This window comes from Schistocerca piceifrons, chromosome 8, assembly GCF_021461385.2.
Source record: "Schistocerca piceifrons isolate TAMUIC-IGC-003096 chromosome 8, iqSchPice1.1, whole genome shotgun sequence".
Classification (NCBI taxonomy): domain Eukaryota; kingdom Metazoa; phylum Arthropoda; class Insecta; order Orthoptera; family Acrididae; genus Schistocerca; species Schistocerca piceifrons.
This window is the reverse complement of record NC_060145.1, coordinates 384,397,982-384,413,849: the sequence shown is the minus strand read 5'-3', so window position 1 is coordinate 384,413,849 and position 15,868 is coordinate 384,397,982.

The following is a 15,868-nucleotide window of genomic DNA, read 5'->3' as shown; positions in this document are numbered from 1 at the left end:
GTTTACGAAATACACACATTTATTGAAACGAGTTGCACTACAATCTCGGTTGTTGACCCGTGGCAGCATGTCTCTGGCAAAGAGTATCGAAAAGGCTCGCTGCGAGAGCGCTGCTGCTATACCGTTTGTTATCTCTGGCCGAATCAGACGTGAAGCAGCGTTGGTTCGTGCGCATGCTCAGTCATGAGCCTGCCTACGAACGGGGTAAGGAACACATTGTCCTTTGGAGTGCAATGGGTAGCAGTCAGCCTAAGAGGGTCAGGGATTTTCACCTGCCTCGAGATGACTGGGTGTTTGTATTGTCCTCATCATTTCATCATCATTCATGAAAGTGGCGAGACTGGACTGAGCAAAGGTTGGGAACTTGTACGGGCGCTGATAACCGCGTAGTTGAGCGCCCCACAAACCAAACATTATCATCATCAGCCTGTGTGCTGGAGTTGAGCATGGAGGGCAGCTCTGAGCTGCTGTTTTTTGTCTGCCACTTCACGGGGTCGTGTACGGAGGACGGCGCCCGCATGGGGCTTGTGAAATAACAATCATTGGGTGCAGATTATCGGCCATCATTACATTGGTGCCGTGTGGCAAATATTGAGCCTAGATGGATGCTGTGGTCATTATGGTACATACGGCGTTGTGTTTTTTGGGTTCTTTGTTGTCTCTTACGACATGTTTGTATTGTTCGTTGAGTTGTCATAGTGTTGCCTACTGTTCGTAAGTTAGCGAGCTTGTTAAACTGTGCATCTCAGTTGGTTGGTCTCTAACCACACTTATGTTAGGCCGTCTCAAGCCTCGCTCACGTTCACTACCCTTTATTAAAATTAATTTTAAGTGTTGGTTGATTTTTTTTACATTTGTCTGTATCCATGTCGATAAGTGGTGCAAATGGCTGTCATGATTTTCTGAAATAGTTGTGAAGCTTCCCACTGTTCCAGTACCTTTAAGTATTTATTGGGCTGCTAGCACTCAGGTGGTCTCTCAGATGGTTTGGTTTGGTATATGCTACTGATCTCAGGGTGACACCATTTCATTATGGAAAGTTTAGTGCACCATTTGCACCATCATATTTGAAGATTCTGAAGTGCTCCAGGTTAAATGATGCAGAGTCATGTTTGTTTGTTTTTGTATAGAGTTTTAGCGTTATTAATTATTTTAAAAAATGCTGATTGCTTGTAAATGTCTTTGATATTCACAAGGGAAGGTGCCACTGGTTACAAAGTTCAAAAAATGACTCTGAGCACTATGGGACTTAACTTCTGAGGTCACCAGTCCCCTAGAACTTAGAACTACTTAAACCCAACTAACCTAAGGACATCACACATATCCATGCCCGAGGCAGGATTCCAACCAGCGACCATAGCGGTCACGCGATTCCAGACTGTAGCGCCTAGAACCGCTAGGCCACGGTTGCAAATTTGCTGTTGTTGTAGATTTAAATATTCGTCACAATATTTTGGGTTTTAATACTGGTCGTTAGATCTCTGTTTTATGACGTTTTGTGAATCATTGTGCCTTAATAATATAGGTATGCTTGAGTTCGTTACTTGATTATTTTTATCATATAATGTGAATCAGAGATTACAGCAATGTATTTTGCTACCAGTCCTAATTTCAAAGATTTGTTGTCATACAGCCAACTGTGATGAAGTACATTTAGAAAGCAAATTGTTGTGAGCAGGCAGGGTGAAATCTCTCTTACAATGACGTGTAAAGTTCAGATTTGTTTTTTATCAATCATGAATTGTAATTCGTCCAGTAAAACCACCAGCACCATCCACTCCTTCCCTCCAATTCTCCCTAACGTTTCAGATGCAGTTGCTAAGAAACTCTCGTGCGCCCTCACACAAGGGGTAACAAACATTTCGTCACACTATGATAGGTGTGACAGCTTATTTAACGAGATTTTAATCTCCTTAAACAGATCAGTTTCAAACCTACCATGCTTTTGTTAAAAAGGGAACTCTATGCTGTATCATCACTGGAAGGGAAAGCCAAGACACAACAGAAAATTTGCGCATACGGCCAAAATACAACATCAAGGACGCTATGTGGGGAAACTAGGAAGGGAGGACGAGTGTTTCGGAATCCGAGAAGTCGATCATTAGATACTTATGTTGATGTTCAAGCGCAAGAACTGACCGTGGTTATATATAGAGCAATGAAGGCGTTGATACCCATCAGAAGAGGTCTTTCTAGAGAAGTATCTTGCTTTGGATCGATGAACTGCAGAAATTTAGGCATGACAAAAGAAGAGCAATGAAGCGACACCAAAGCAGCACGGTGAAAGAAGGAAAAATCCGAAGCTTGCACAGATACAGTTATTTGAGACAACAATTTAAGGAATGGTTATGGAAAACAGAAACTGAACGATGGTAGCAATTTGTTGAGACTAACTTAGAAACCAATCACTAGTCGGTATCGTACAAAATAATCTGCGAGAAAATACGAATAGCAATAGTCTTCTCCACATTCAAAAGAAGTGATGCGACGGTAACATAAAGTTGCAAATAATCAGCTACCGTGCTAATTGAACCACTGCTCCCTGACGATAAAGAATACAGCTAGAAAATCAGCGTAGGTTATGAACTGCATATTTAAACAATAGAAAGTCCATGTTGGAGTACCAACAATATTGTGAAAAAAATGGACTGCTACTCACTGAAAAGATGGTGCGATGAGTTGCATACAGGCACGATGAAAAAGCTGTGACAGAAAGTTTCGGTCAAAGTCCTCTACAAAAAGGAAAAACGCATACACATTCGCGTAACCAAGCACACCTCTTACACCCAAGACACGTGCGCGTTTTTTTTTTTTTTTTTCGGGAGCCTTTGGCCGAAAGCGTATATGCAAGTCTTTTCCCCGGACATCTTTAGAGTGAGTAGCAGTTAGTCGCTTTGTCGCTTTCGTAATGTGGTCAGTTACATATTTACTTACGTGAGCTGAACAAAGAATGCCTGTTGCAAGCAAGGGTGTCTGACCGTGTAAGAATGCTCACGTGGTGATTATTTTCGAGAGCAAGACAATAATTCAAAGATACTCAAATCCAGCAGAGCAATTTCTCTTTTCAACGTTCTCAGTAAAATACTTGAAAAACTATTATGCAAGAGATTACAAAATTGTAGACTGCTATACGGGATGAGCCCTCACAGGATACACTAAGTGATCAAAAGTGTCCGGACACCCCCAGAAACATACGTTTTTCATATTAGATGCATTGTGCTGTCGTCTACTGCCAGGTACTCCATATCAACGATTTCAGTAGTCATTACACATCGTGAGAGAAGAGAATGGGCGCTCCACGGAATACACGGACTGCGAACATCGTCAGGTGATTGGGTGTCACTTGAGTCACACATCTGTACGCGAGATTGCCACACTTCTAAACATCCCTAGGTCCACTGTTTCCGGTGTGATGGTGAATTGGAAACGTGAAGGATCGCCTACAGCAGTAAAGCGCATATTCAAAAATGGCTCTAAGCACTATGGGACTTAACATCTGAGGTCATCAGTCCCCTACACTTAGAACTACTTAAGTTTAACTAACCTAAGGACATCACACTCATCCATGCCCGAGGCAGGATTCCAACCTGCGACCGTAGCAGTGCGGTTCCGGACTGAAGCGCCTAGAACCGCTCGGCCACAGCGGCCGGCAAAAGCGTACATTCTGACCTCGTCTGTTGACTGACGAAGACGGCCGACAGTTGAAGAGGGTCGTAATGTGTAATAGGCAGACATCTATCCTGACCATCACACAGGAATATGACATTTAGGCGGGAGGTGTAAAAGTTGGAATTCATTGTCGTGCGGCTGTTCTTAAGTCACACATCACTTCGGTAAATGCCAAACGACGCCTCGTTTGGTGTAAGGAGCGTAATCATTGGACGATTGAACAGTGGAACAGCCGGCTGCGGTGGCCAAGCGGTTCAGGGCGCGAATCTGGAACAGCGCGACTACTACGGTCGCAGGTTCGAATCCTGCCTTGGGCATGGCTGTGTGTGATGTCCTTAGGTTAGTTAGCTTTAAGTAGTTCTAAGTTCTTCAGGGTTGATGCCCTCAGATGCTAAGTCCCATAGTGCTCAGTGCCATTTGAACCATTTTGAACAGTGGAAAAACGTTGTGTGGAGTGACGAATCACGGTACACAATGTGGTGATCCGATGGCAGGGTGTGGGTATGGGAATTCCCGGTGAACGTCATCTGCCTGCGTGTGTAGTGCCAACAGTAAAATTCGGAGGCGGTGGCGTTATCGTGTGGTCCTGCTTTTGATGGAGGGGGGCTTGCACCCATTGTTGTTTTGCGCGGCAATATCACAGCACAGGCCTACACTGTTGTTTTAAGCACCTTCTTGCTTCCCATTGTTGAAGAGCAAGAAGGCGATTGCATCTTCCAACACGACAGAGCAACTGTTCATAATGCACGGTCTGTGGCGGAGTGGTTACACGACAATAGCATCCCTGTAATGGACTGGCCTGCACAGAGTCCTGACCTGAATCATATAGAACACCTTGGAAAGCCCACTTCGTGCCAGGTGTGATTGAGCGACATCGATACCTCTCTTCAGTGCAGCACTCCGTGAAGACTGGGCTGTCATTCCCCAAGAAACCTTCCAGCACCTGATTGAAAGTATGGCTGCGAGAGTGGAAGCTGTTATCATGGCTAAAGGTTGGCCAACAGCATATGGAATTCCAGCATTACAGATAGAGGTCGCCACGAACTTGTAAGTCATTTTCAGCCAAGTGTCCAAATACATCTAATCACATAGAGTAGATCTGCAACAGCGAGGTAACTGAACAGTAGGTTAATAAAGCGATCTCGCCAGTGACAGAAAGTCATTGTATGTACGATCTAGCAATGATGTTGATATTACCGACGTTTTCGATAAGCTATGGTTGCCGTCCTTCTTTGTTCGGCTTAGGGAGCTAGTGTGTCCAAAAAGTGCTGTACAACTCTCTGAGACACTAATGCCGCGAAAGACTTGCACCTTTAACTTGGCCAGGAAAGGAAATAACGAAGACAATAACAAATGGCTGTTCGCAGTGATCAGTGTGTGGTCCAGAGCTTTTAGATGTACCGCTGCAGTACATAGTGCAGATGTCATATGACAGAAGTAACGTAAACGGACTGCTAACATTTGCAGATAAGGTGTAGTTAGTTGTAGGCGGTGAGTCCAGAACAATTATAGAAGACAAATCTAACGCAGCGCTGAAACACTTGAAGGATGGTGTCAGCGTGTCCAGTTGTCAATAGCGCATCACAAAACTACGTACCTGCTGCTGAAATGGAAACTAAGAAAAAATCCTATGATAAAAGTAAACGATGTAACGATTAGAGCAAGCGCAGTAACAAGATAGCTAAGGGTATTCCTCAGCGAACGTCGTAATTTTACAGATGATATAGCTGACGCAGGCAGGAGAGGCATAAACGTGATGAACAAAATTATATGGATGTCCTTAGGTTAGTTAGGTTTCCGTAGTTCTAAGTCTAGGGGACTGATGACCTCTGAACAAAATTGTAAACATCGAAAATAGGAAATTTCAACTTTCCTTGAAAACAATCAGAGCATACCACCAATATATGTTAGCATCAGTCGTAGGATATGGAGCGAATGTTTCGGCTCATAGATTGCAGCTATGAAGCCAGCTTCTTTATTCAGAAGACATTAACGCGGAGTGTCAATATGATTAACGGTTGCCTACTGCACTATCCCGAATGATGTATCATTAGTGATTCTAAGAATATGCCCACTGGTCTTGCAAGTCAGGGGAAGGAAGTCATTTATTCGTAAAGAATCAAATGGAAGTACGAGGGAATCCTGGAACTCAGGTCAACACGAAAAAATTAACACAGGATTACAGTTATGGCAAAACGAATGGGACACTTCAGGCTCACATAGGAAAACGTACGAATTTCCCACTCACATCAAGGAGAAACATGTCTGAAAGCTTCGACTTGACTGATACATTACTTGACCAGTCATCGTCGATAAGCTACGTATCTATATAAACGCAATAAATATTCATCTCACATTTGCGCCTGCAGCTGCGTCGGACATTAGACATACATTGTGGGACTGTGCGCTCTAAGAAGACGCAGCGAGTAATGATTATCAGATGTTGGATCTCAAAGCAGTACTGAGGAAAGAGCCAAACTGGCCCACCTCGGACCATACTTCAGCCGTAGCATCCGGGAAGGCCAAGGATGTCTTTACGAGTCATTCAACTGGGCGTCAGCATGCTACCATCACGGCTACACAACATTACAGACGGAGAGAAGGCTACTAAGGTTGGTGACCTAACGAAATGGGTTCTCAAGATTTTATATGGCGTTGATGCAAGTGATCGCTGAAGTATCGGTCTTAAGACATTACAGTGAATCTTGGAATCGCTGGTGAACACCTGGATGTTGAGATACCCAGTCGCGAAGAGTAGGACTACGAAACAAAAAGCCAGGATATCAAACTCGCTAGGGAAAGTGATTTGGCGGGCTCGGCTAGTTTACATTCACTTTCGATACATATTTATTTCTTAACAAGATCACAATAATGTAAATAGTAAACAACATTCACAACTAAAGTCCACTCCCATCCAAGAAAGTTACCAAAACAACTCGTTTAAAGGTAATAAATTCCTCTACACTTATCACAAGAACGGTTAATTCTGTAAAATACCCATGTCATTGCTGTTATTAAATCTTGTAGGAGAACGAATTGAAAACATATACATCTCAGAACTACTCCGGCATCTCCACTGTTGCCACCGCGAAAACCAAAATAAGCAAATTCTGTCCACAGCCACTCACGGTGACCAACCCTTCAGTTCAGCGTTCAATTTCGTTATTGATCACTAACAAAGTAAATGCAGGTTGACATTTAGATGGCAATGTGAAAATGAACTAGTATTAATACCATGGAATAACATTTAAGAATTTATCAGTTAGATCCCATCTAACATGATGAATTACTTTTGCTTAGAACTACCTAGGGAAGATTGTCTTTTTTTGTGAAATAAGCAGTGCGCTCATACGGTATTAATGCTAGGCAGCTGGACATGCAGCTTTCTGTAAGTAGGGAGGGTGCAGTAACCATCCAAACAGAACACACTATGCAAAATAACTATGCAGCAATCACTCCTGCGTTTCACGATATGTTCCGGAAGGGAAGGCAACCATAAAAGTCTGAATAAAAGGTTGCAATGCGGACCACGTCTGTGATACATTTCATTACAAACAGTATGAATAGTGAAACTTATAAGCATTTCCGTCAACAAAACTGTAACTCGGAATAGAGTTATAAACACAGATCTCACATAAGAAATGCAGAGTACAGTCACACTGGTAGGCGCCGAGTAGACTAGTTGTCGCACAGTGCTTAAGACAACAGGCGCAGTCATTACGCTCCTCCACATAGCCTTACACCGGCTCCGAATGCAATCAATCATCCGTTCAATATGATGTCGTCCAGGGGTACACTTTTTATAGCTGAAACGCTGCTTGCGTGCTGCCCTATGCCCCAGGAATCTACCAGAACATGATTGTTGAACAGATTAGTGTGAGGGCGGATGCAGCAGTGCATGCACCGTTTACAGTGTAAATGCACCCTAGTAAATGAACAGAAGCAAAACACATTCTGTAGTACTAACAGTAACATTAGTAGTTGGGTAACTGGTTAAGTTATCTATCGTAGTTTTATAATAAGAAAATGGCTCTGAGCACTATGGGACTCAACATCTGAGGTCATAAGTGTGAGGGCGGATGCAGCAGTGCATGCACCGTTTACAGTGTAAATGCACCCTAGTAAATGAACAGAAGCAAAACACATTCTGTAGTACTAACAGTAACATTAGTAGTTGGGTAACTGGTTAAGTTATCTATCGTAGTTTTATAATAAGAAAATGGCTCTGAGCACTATGGGACTCAACATCTGAGGTCATAAGTCCCCTAGAACTTAGAACTAACTAACCTAAGGACATCACAAACATCCATGCCCCAGGCAGGATTCGAACCTGCGACCGTAGCGGTCGCGCGGTTCCAGACTGAAGCGCCGAGAACCGCTCGGCCACACGGGTCGGCTTTATAATAAGAGAAAGTTGCAGAAATATTAGAAGTTTTTTTTAGTATTAGCATCTTTTAAAATTAAATACCAGGAATAAATAATTAATGCATACTTCTAGTGCTGCCCAGGTTCTCGGGTATACCCCTGAATTCAGTCGTTGAATGTCCACGATATTCCGGCTAACTGTCGTTCTGTTGCATCGGGTGGTGCTGATGGAATGATGTGTCTGCTTCGTGCTGCCGGTATTCATACCCGATGGGCCCGATTTCGGGCCTCATTCATCTTTGATAATGCTTAGTACTATTTCCCCACGCCTTGCTCGGTTGAAAGCCCGCGCCGCGCTTCATTAAGTTGTCAGGCACGCGAATTTCATTCCTTCCTTGAAAATTTGTCGGTAATAGCCAGGACTTTCGTTGCTGGTAATGCATTTTATGTCCATTTCAATGCAGAGTTGCGCTATTGCACACTTGTTGAGCTGCTGTAAGCGGGTGTGTCGCTCATGTTCTGTACATCGATCTTGAATTGTGAAGGTCTTTTGTCCAGTATAAGTTTTCCGCAGTCACAAGGAACTTGGTACACCGCAGTTGGTTTGAGACCCTGGTCGTCTTTCACCGCCCCTAACAAAGCTAGTATTCTTCTGGCGGGCGGAAAACTGGGGCTATGTTGTGTTTCAGCAGTACTTTGCCAATTTTTGACTACATATTGCCAGCAAACGGTATGAAAGCGGTATTCTTATTGTCTTCTTCCGTGTTTTTGGCATCAGTGTCGTTCTTAGAGCTCTTGCATCGCAGGAGTGTTCGATCACGTCGCTTGCTGCAGTCCAAGTGCCACAGTTCTGCCGTCAGATTTTGTTTATCTGAAATAGAAAAATGGTTCAAATGGCTCTGAGCACTATGCGACTTAACTTCAGAGGTCATCAGTCGCCTAGAACGTAGAACTAATTAAACCTAACTAACCTAAGGACATCACACACATCCATGCCCGAGGCAGGATTCGAAACTGCGACCGTAGCGTATCTGAAATAGAGTACGCCCTATATACTAGAGTGTTGACGGATGCTGACAGCTGGACGCATGAAGATATAAATCCGTGTGCATTGGCCTATGGAATACACCGTGGGCAAGCAGCCGTCAGGTCTTCGCTCAAGAAGAACTACGGATATTTTCAGAACACCTGAATGACAGCCACAAAAACATCAAATATAGCATGAAAATACACTGAAGAGCCAAAGAAACTGGTGTACATCCCCGATATCGTGTAGGGCCACCGCGAGCACACAGAAGTCAGTAACACGACGTGGCTTGGACTCGACTAATGTCTGAAGTAGTGCTGCAGGAAACTGATACCGTGAATACTGCAGGGCTGTCCATAAATTAGTAAGAGAACGAGGGAGTGGGGGTCTCTTCTGAACAGCACGTTGCAAGACATCCCAGATATGTTCAATGATGTTCATGTCTGGGGAGTTTGGTGATCAGAGGAAGTGTTTAAACTCAGAAGAGTGTTCCTGGGATCCCACTGTAGCAATTCTGCACGTGTCGCACTGTCCTGCTGGAATTGCCCAAAGTCCGTTGGAATGCACAATGGACAAGAATCGATGCAGGTGGTCAGACAGACTGCTTAAGTACGTTTCACCTGTCAGAGTCGCATCTAGACGTATCGGGGTTCCAATACCACTCCAGATGCACACTCCCCACACCATTATAGAGCCTCCACCAGCTTGAACAGTCCCCTGCTCCACCCGCTACGTATAATTTGAAACCAAACTCGCCCGACCGGACAACACGTTTTCAGTCATCAGCAGTCGAATGTCTGTGTTCACGGGCCCAGGCGATGCGTAAAGCTTTATGTCGGGCAGTCATCAAGGGTATACGAGTGAGAATTCGGTTCCGAAAGTCCATATCGATGGTGTCACGTTGAATGTTCGCACTCTGACACTTTCTGATGGCCCAGCATTGAAATCTGCAGCAATTTGCGAGACGGTGGCACTTCTGCCACGTTCAACGATTCTCTTCAGTCGTCGTTGCTCTCGTACTTGCAGGATCTCTTTCCGGCCACAGCGATGTCCGTTTCGATGTTTTACCGGATTCCTGAGATTCACGGTACACTCGTGAAATGGTCGTAAGGGCAAATCCCCACTTCATCGCTACCTCGGAGATATTTGTCCCATAGCACGTCCGCCGACTGTAACACGATGTTCAAACTCATTTAAATCTTAGTAACTCGCCATTGTAGAAGCAGTAACCGATCTAACAACTGCGCCAGACACTTGACTTATAGGCGTTGCCGATTGCTGCACCGTATTCTGCGTGTTTACATATCTCTGCATTTGAATACGCTTGCCTGTATCAGTTTCTTTGGCGCTTCAGTGTAGAAAAAGTTAGAAAATATCCTTTTCTCGATAGCCTAGTTCAACTTTGGTAGCAATATATCATGAAAAATTGGAAAACTACTGCGAAAACGCCACATAACGCCGTTTCTACGCCCGCCAACCGAAATACAGCCACTGAAAGACTACTGTGTCTCAAACCGGCGGGGGTGTACGAAATTCCGTGGGAATGCGGGTAAATTTAGTTTGGGAAAATGTTGCGCACACTCGGAAATCGACGGACAGAACATGAGCCCCACACCCGCTTACTGCAGTCCACTAAGTCTGCAATAGCGGAACACTGCATCGAAAATGGACATATAATGAATTACCAGCAAACAGAAGCGCTAGCTTCCGCCGATGAATTTTAAGACTGCATTTTCAAAGAAGCGACTGGAATCTGTGTGACATAATACAATTAACTGGGGCTCGGGCTCCTGAGCTAGGCATGGAAGCCAACACTGTGCTCCATCAAAGCAGAAGGCGACGTCTAGACGCGTAGACGCGGTATGCGGCTAGGACGGCAGGTGGAAGAATGTAACTTAGTCTCTCCCTTCTCACCCCCCCCCCTTCCCCCGCCCTAGCAACCACACATTCGCCATCCTCCTTCCAACCACCAAGAACAGCGCGGAGCTGGATCATCAGGTATAAATACCACTAGCACGCAAAACACATCATGCCAACAGCATCACCTGAGGATGGCGGAATGGTTGTCTGCCGAAATTTCGTGCACCTTCGCCGATTTGATCCAGCAGTATCCTCGAGGAACTTGGAAGCAGCCGGGGAAGTCTCAGGTCAGATACTATACGTTTACTATTATCCACGAAAATGTGAATTGTGTTACCTACTTTAACTTCTCAGTTCGTAAGCTGCAATAATGTCCGAAAGGAGAATATCTTCATGGACAACAGTTTACGGCTAAAACCGCGGAACGGTTTGTATTGAAACTGCCTTCGGAAGCCGGGACATCGGCTTGCTGCACGCTTGCACACTGGTGCCCTGGGAAAGCTGGGCACAGCAAAGTTAAGCCGTTCTCGGAAATGTTTGTCACGACACCCATGCGGCACCTGGGGCGGCTCTAAGAACTTCGAGGCTATTTTGCAAACACAGAATGGATGTCTGTCGGCATCTGCCAAGTGTTATTTTTGCATTTACTGTAATAGCTGTTGTGAATTATGAAATATTCTCTGCGAATTGAGTGTTACAGGAAATTTCAGCTTGCAGCCGGTCGTCATCAAATACACACCGCGATATTTCGTCTAGGCACCTGCCAATCATCCTCACCTGATTCACTGAAGACTGACGAAGGCATCATTCATTTCTCAACACAAAGGGTGAACTGGAACTCCACCGAGGTACTAGTATGGACCAAAACAAGAAATAAAAGATCTAGTAAACAGGAGCTCTAAAAGGATTATCTTAAAAGCTATGAGCCTTCTACTGCAAGTTCCCTGCTTTCCATATTTTGGGAGGAAGTACTATAGATAAAAATAAGAAAATAGGTCTACTAAACATGTGCTCTAAAATCCATACAATTGGACGAAGGTGAAGAAGTGCATTTTAGAGTCTATGTTTACTAGACATACTTTTCTTGTTTTGACCCATACTACCACCTCTGAGAGTCAGGAAAATATGGTTCAACCTATAGTGTCAAAAGTATCCGGACACCTGGTTGGAAATGAGAGTGGCACCCTCCATTGGTAATGCTGGAATTCAATATGCTGTTGAGCCACCCTTAGCCTTGATGACAGCTTCCACTCTCGCAGGCATACGTTCAGTCAGGTGCTGGAAAGTTTCTTGGGGAATGGCAGCCCATTCTTCACGGAGTGCTACCCTGAGGAGAGGTATCGATGTCGGTCGGTGAGGCCTGGCACGAAGTCGGTGTTCCAAGATATCCCAAAGGTGTTCTATAGGATTCAGGTCAGGACTCAGTGCAGGCCAGGGATATTACTGTCGTGTAACCTCTCCGCCACAGGCCGTGCGTTATGAGCAGGTGCTCGATCGTGTTCAAAGATGCAATCGTCATCCCCGAATTGCTCTCCAACTGTGGGAAGCACGAAGGTGCTTAAAACATCAATGTAGGCCTGTGTTGTAATAGTGCCACGCAAAATAACAATGGGTGCAAGCCCCCTCCATAAAAAACACGATCACACCATAAGACACCGCTTCCGAATTTTACTGTTGGCACTACACACGCTGGCAGATGACGTTCGCCGGGCATTTGCCATATCCACACGCTGCTATCGGATCGCCACATTGTGTACTGTGATTCGTCACTCCACACAACGTTTATCCAGTGTTCAGTCGTCCAATGTTTACGCTCCTTACACCAAGCGAAGCGTCGCTTGGCATTTACCGGTGTGATGTGTGGCTTATGAGCAACCGCTCGACCAGGAAAGCCAAGTTTTCTCACCTCCCGTCTAACTGTCGTAGTACTTGCAGTGGATCCTGATGAAGTTTTGAACTCCTGTGTGATGGATACTGCCTATTACACATTACGACCCTCTTCAACTGTCGGCGGTCTCTGTCAGTCAACAGACGAAGTCGGCTTGTACGCATTTGTGCTGTACGTGTCCCTTCACGTTTCCACTTCACTGTTACATCGGAAACAGTGGACCTAGGGAAGTTTAGGAGTGTGGAAATCTCGGGTACATACGTGTTACCCAAGTGACTCCCAATGACCTGACGACGTTCGAAGTCCGTGAGTTCTGCGGAGCGCCCCATTCGGCTCTCTCACGATGTCTAATGACTCCTGAGGTCGCTGATATGGAGTACGTGGCAGTAGGTGGAAGCAAAATGCACCTAACATGAAGAACGTATGTTTTTGGAGGTGTCCGGATATTTTTGGTCACATGGTGTACATAGTGCGCTATGAGTATTCCGCTCATGCGTGGGAATCGTGTTGATAGACGGACCACACTACCTAGCGTCAGCGCCCTCCCTGCTCAAACAGCGGAACTCGCACACTGCCCTCAGCGTCGCCGCTTGCGGTTGGCTTCGGAGCACTCCGTCGTGTTCGACTTGAGCAAATCAAGGAGATGATACTGTTCCAAGCATTATGCAACTGGCAGCCGCTGACACGGTTCATAAAATTTTCCGCGACGTTAGGAAGTAGTAGATTTGCTTGGTTGCGAAGAGCGAATGCACCGTTAATGTTCGGTGCCGCGTTCTTCGATGCTGTGCTTTAACTGTCGTATGTAATACCTACCACAAATCGAACATATCTCCCCCCCCCCCCCCCCCTTTTATGAGTCCTCATCCTCCGTCGGCTCCTTCCCCCCCTCTCCCCCACCTCGTCTTTCCTCTCCTTCCCTCCTTTTCTTTCCCATCACCTGTCCCGGTTCCCCCTGTCTGCCCTCGACTGTGGAGTGTCATATTTGTGCCAACTTTTTAATGCAGTGTTCAAGTGAGTGTTCAGTGTTGTGTGTCTTTCAAAAGTTTTGCGAACGTAAATCATGCTGTCGCTGGGTGTGAATTTTTTATCTCTTGCAAACAGAAACCACACTGTCGCCGTGGTTTTTAATTGTCTGTCTATTATTTTAACTGCTTGCTTCCTTTGTATTTTATAGCATCACCAACCCTTTGTTTTAAGTTCCACAATTTTATGCCATTTTGCCATTTACGCCACTGATTTTATCACGTGCTTTTATTATTTATTATCTTCATTTTTTAAAACAAATTCTGTAGGCTGAAGAGCGGCGTACTAAGCTGCTGCTAGCAGCTTTGGGGAAACTGAAACTCAATAAAGGAAAAAAAAATGGAACATATCTACATCCTCTACACCTCCCATCGCCTTGATCTGCTTCATCCCCTGGTTGCTCCTCTCCTCTCCAACTCCTGCTCTCTGCCGCACCTTCACTGTTGTGTTCCCCCCTACCATTTACCTCTTCACCCTTCATCTCCTTTCCCAAGGTGACTTCAGTCGACTCCCCCTTCAAAATGATGCCCTCTCTCCCTCCATTTATCCCTCCTATCAACTCTGATCTTCACCTCCCCCTCCCTTCCTCTATCCATTCCCTGGGCTCCCTCTTCCCCCCCTTCCATCCTGTTTTTTCCCCACCTATCCTCTCACTGTCTCCCTTCTCTCCTCCGAGTCCTTTTTGCTATCCCCTCCACTGCATTTCCTACTCCTTCTCGCGTCCGCCTAGCCCCCTCTTTTCTATGTCCCCTCCCTCCATCAGCTCCCCCTTTTCTTTTCGTTTCCTCTCCTCCCCCCTTTTCCCCCTCATAGGTCCGGGACCGCCCCCCCCCCCCCCCCACCCTATACGCTGTCGTGTCACCTGTATAGTTCTGTTATAAGTGAGTGATCAGTGTTGTGCGTCCCATGACAGTGTTGCAAACAGCCACCATACTATCGCTAGTTGTGTTTTTTATCTCATGTGAACAGGAACCAGACTGTCACCGTGTTATTTTTAATTTTTCCTGTCTACTTCTTGTGTATCTTCATCCGCATCGTCACCACAATGTTTTTATAATTTAAATTCCACAACTTTCCGCCATTTACAGTTTTTTTACAATGTCACCATTTTATCGCCTGTTTCTATCGTTTCATTATGTTTTTGAACTTTTCTGTTGGCTGTAGAGCAGCATATAATGCTGCTGCTAGCCCCCCCCCCCTCTGGGGGGGGGGGGGAGTTGAAATCCAATAAAGAAAAAAAAAAACCTACCACAATGGTGAGGTATTCTGCAAATTCCCGCGTTCTGCAATAACAGAGTGTTCTTCACTGATCTCAACAGATCGACCGTGTGAAATGGTGGTCGGAAAGCCACTTTCAGTTGAAATTTACAGATGTCTCTTGCTAATATAAGCGAAATATTACCAACAAAGGGACGAAATGTTAAATATTTTGTCTGCGTGCTCTTCTCTTTACGCACTTCCCTGTTCTTGATTTTAACTGACAGTGCTCTGTAACTCTTCTGGACAGGATATCCATTTTCCATTAACACTGTCTTTAGATAGGAGAGCGCTTTAGGCAAACTGTATGCGTTTAGGTCTGTGTGAGCTCCATGTACAACTGTTTTATGCACACTCACAGTCTGCGATGGGTGACGACAACCTGACAATTGTAAAGACAAATTAACTACGTGAGCCGAGAGGCCCAGAGAGCCGGCTTTATTCTACCCAGAACATCCAGGACAAGCTGGCATTCATCTTTCTCTAATTCTGTAATGAACCAGATATCCTTATGAATGAAGGTGAGTTAATGTAAGAACTCCATTAATTTACCGTCTCCATGATGTCACACTATGAAAGTATTGACCAGAGCCACGCGATGCGGCCCCGTGGTTTGAAGCGCTGTGTCACGGATTGCGCGGTCGCTCCCGTCGGAGGTTCGAGTCCTCCTTCGGGCATGGGTGTGTGTGTTGTTCTTAGCATAAGTTAAAGTAGTGTGTAAGTCGAGGGACCGATGACCTCAGCAGTTTGGTCCCTTAGGAATTCACACACATTTCAAC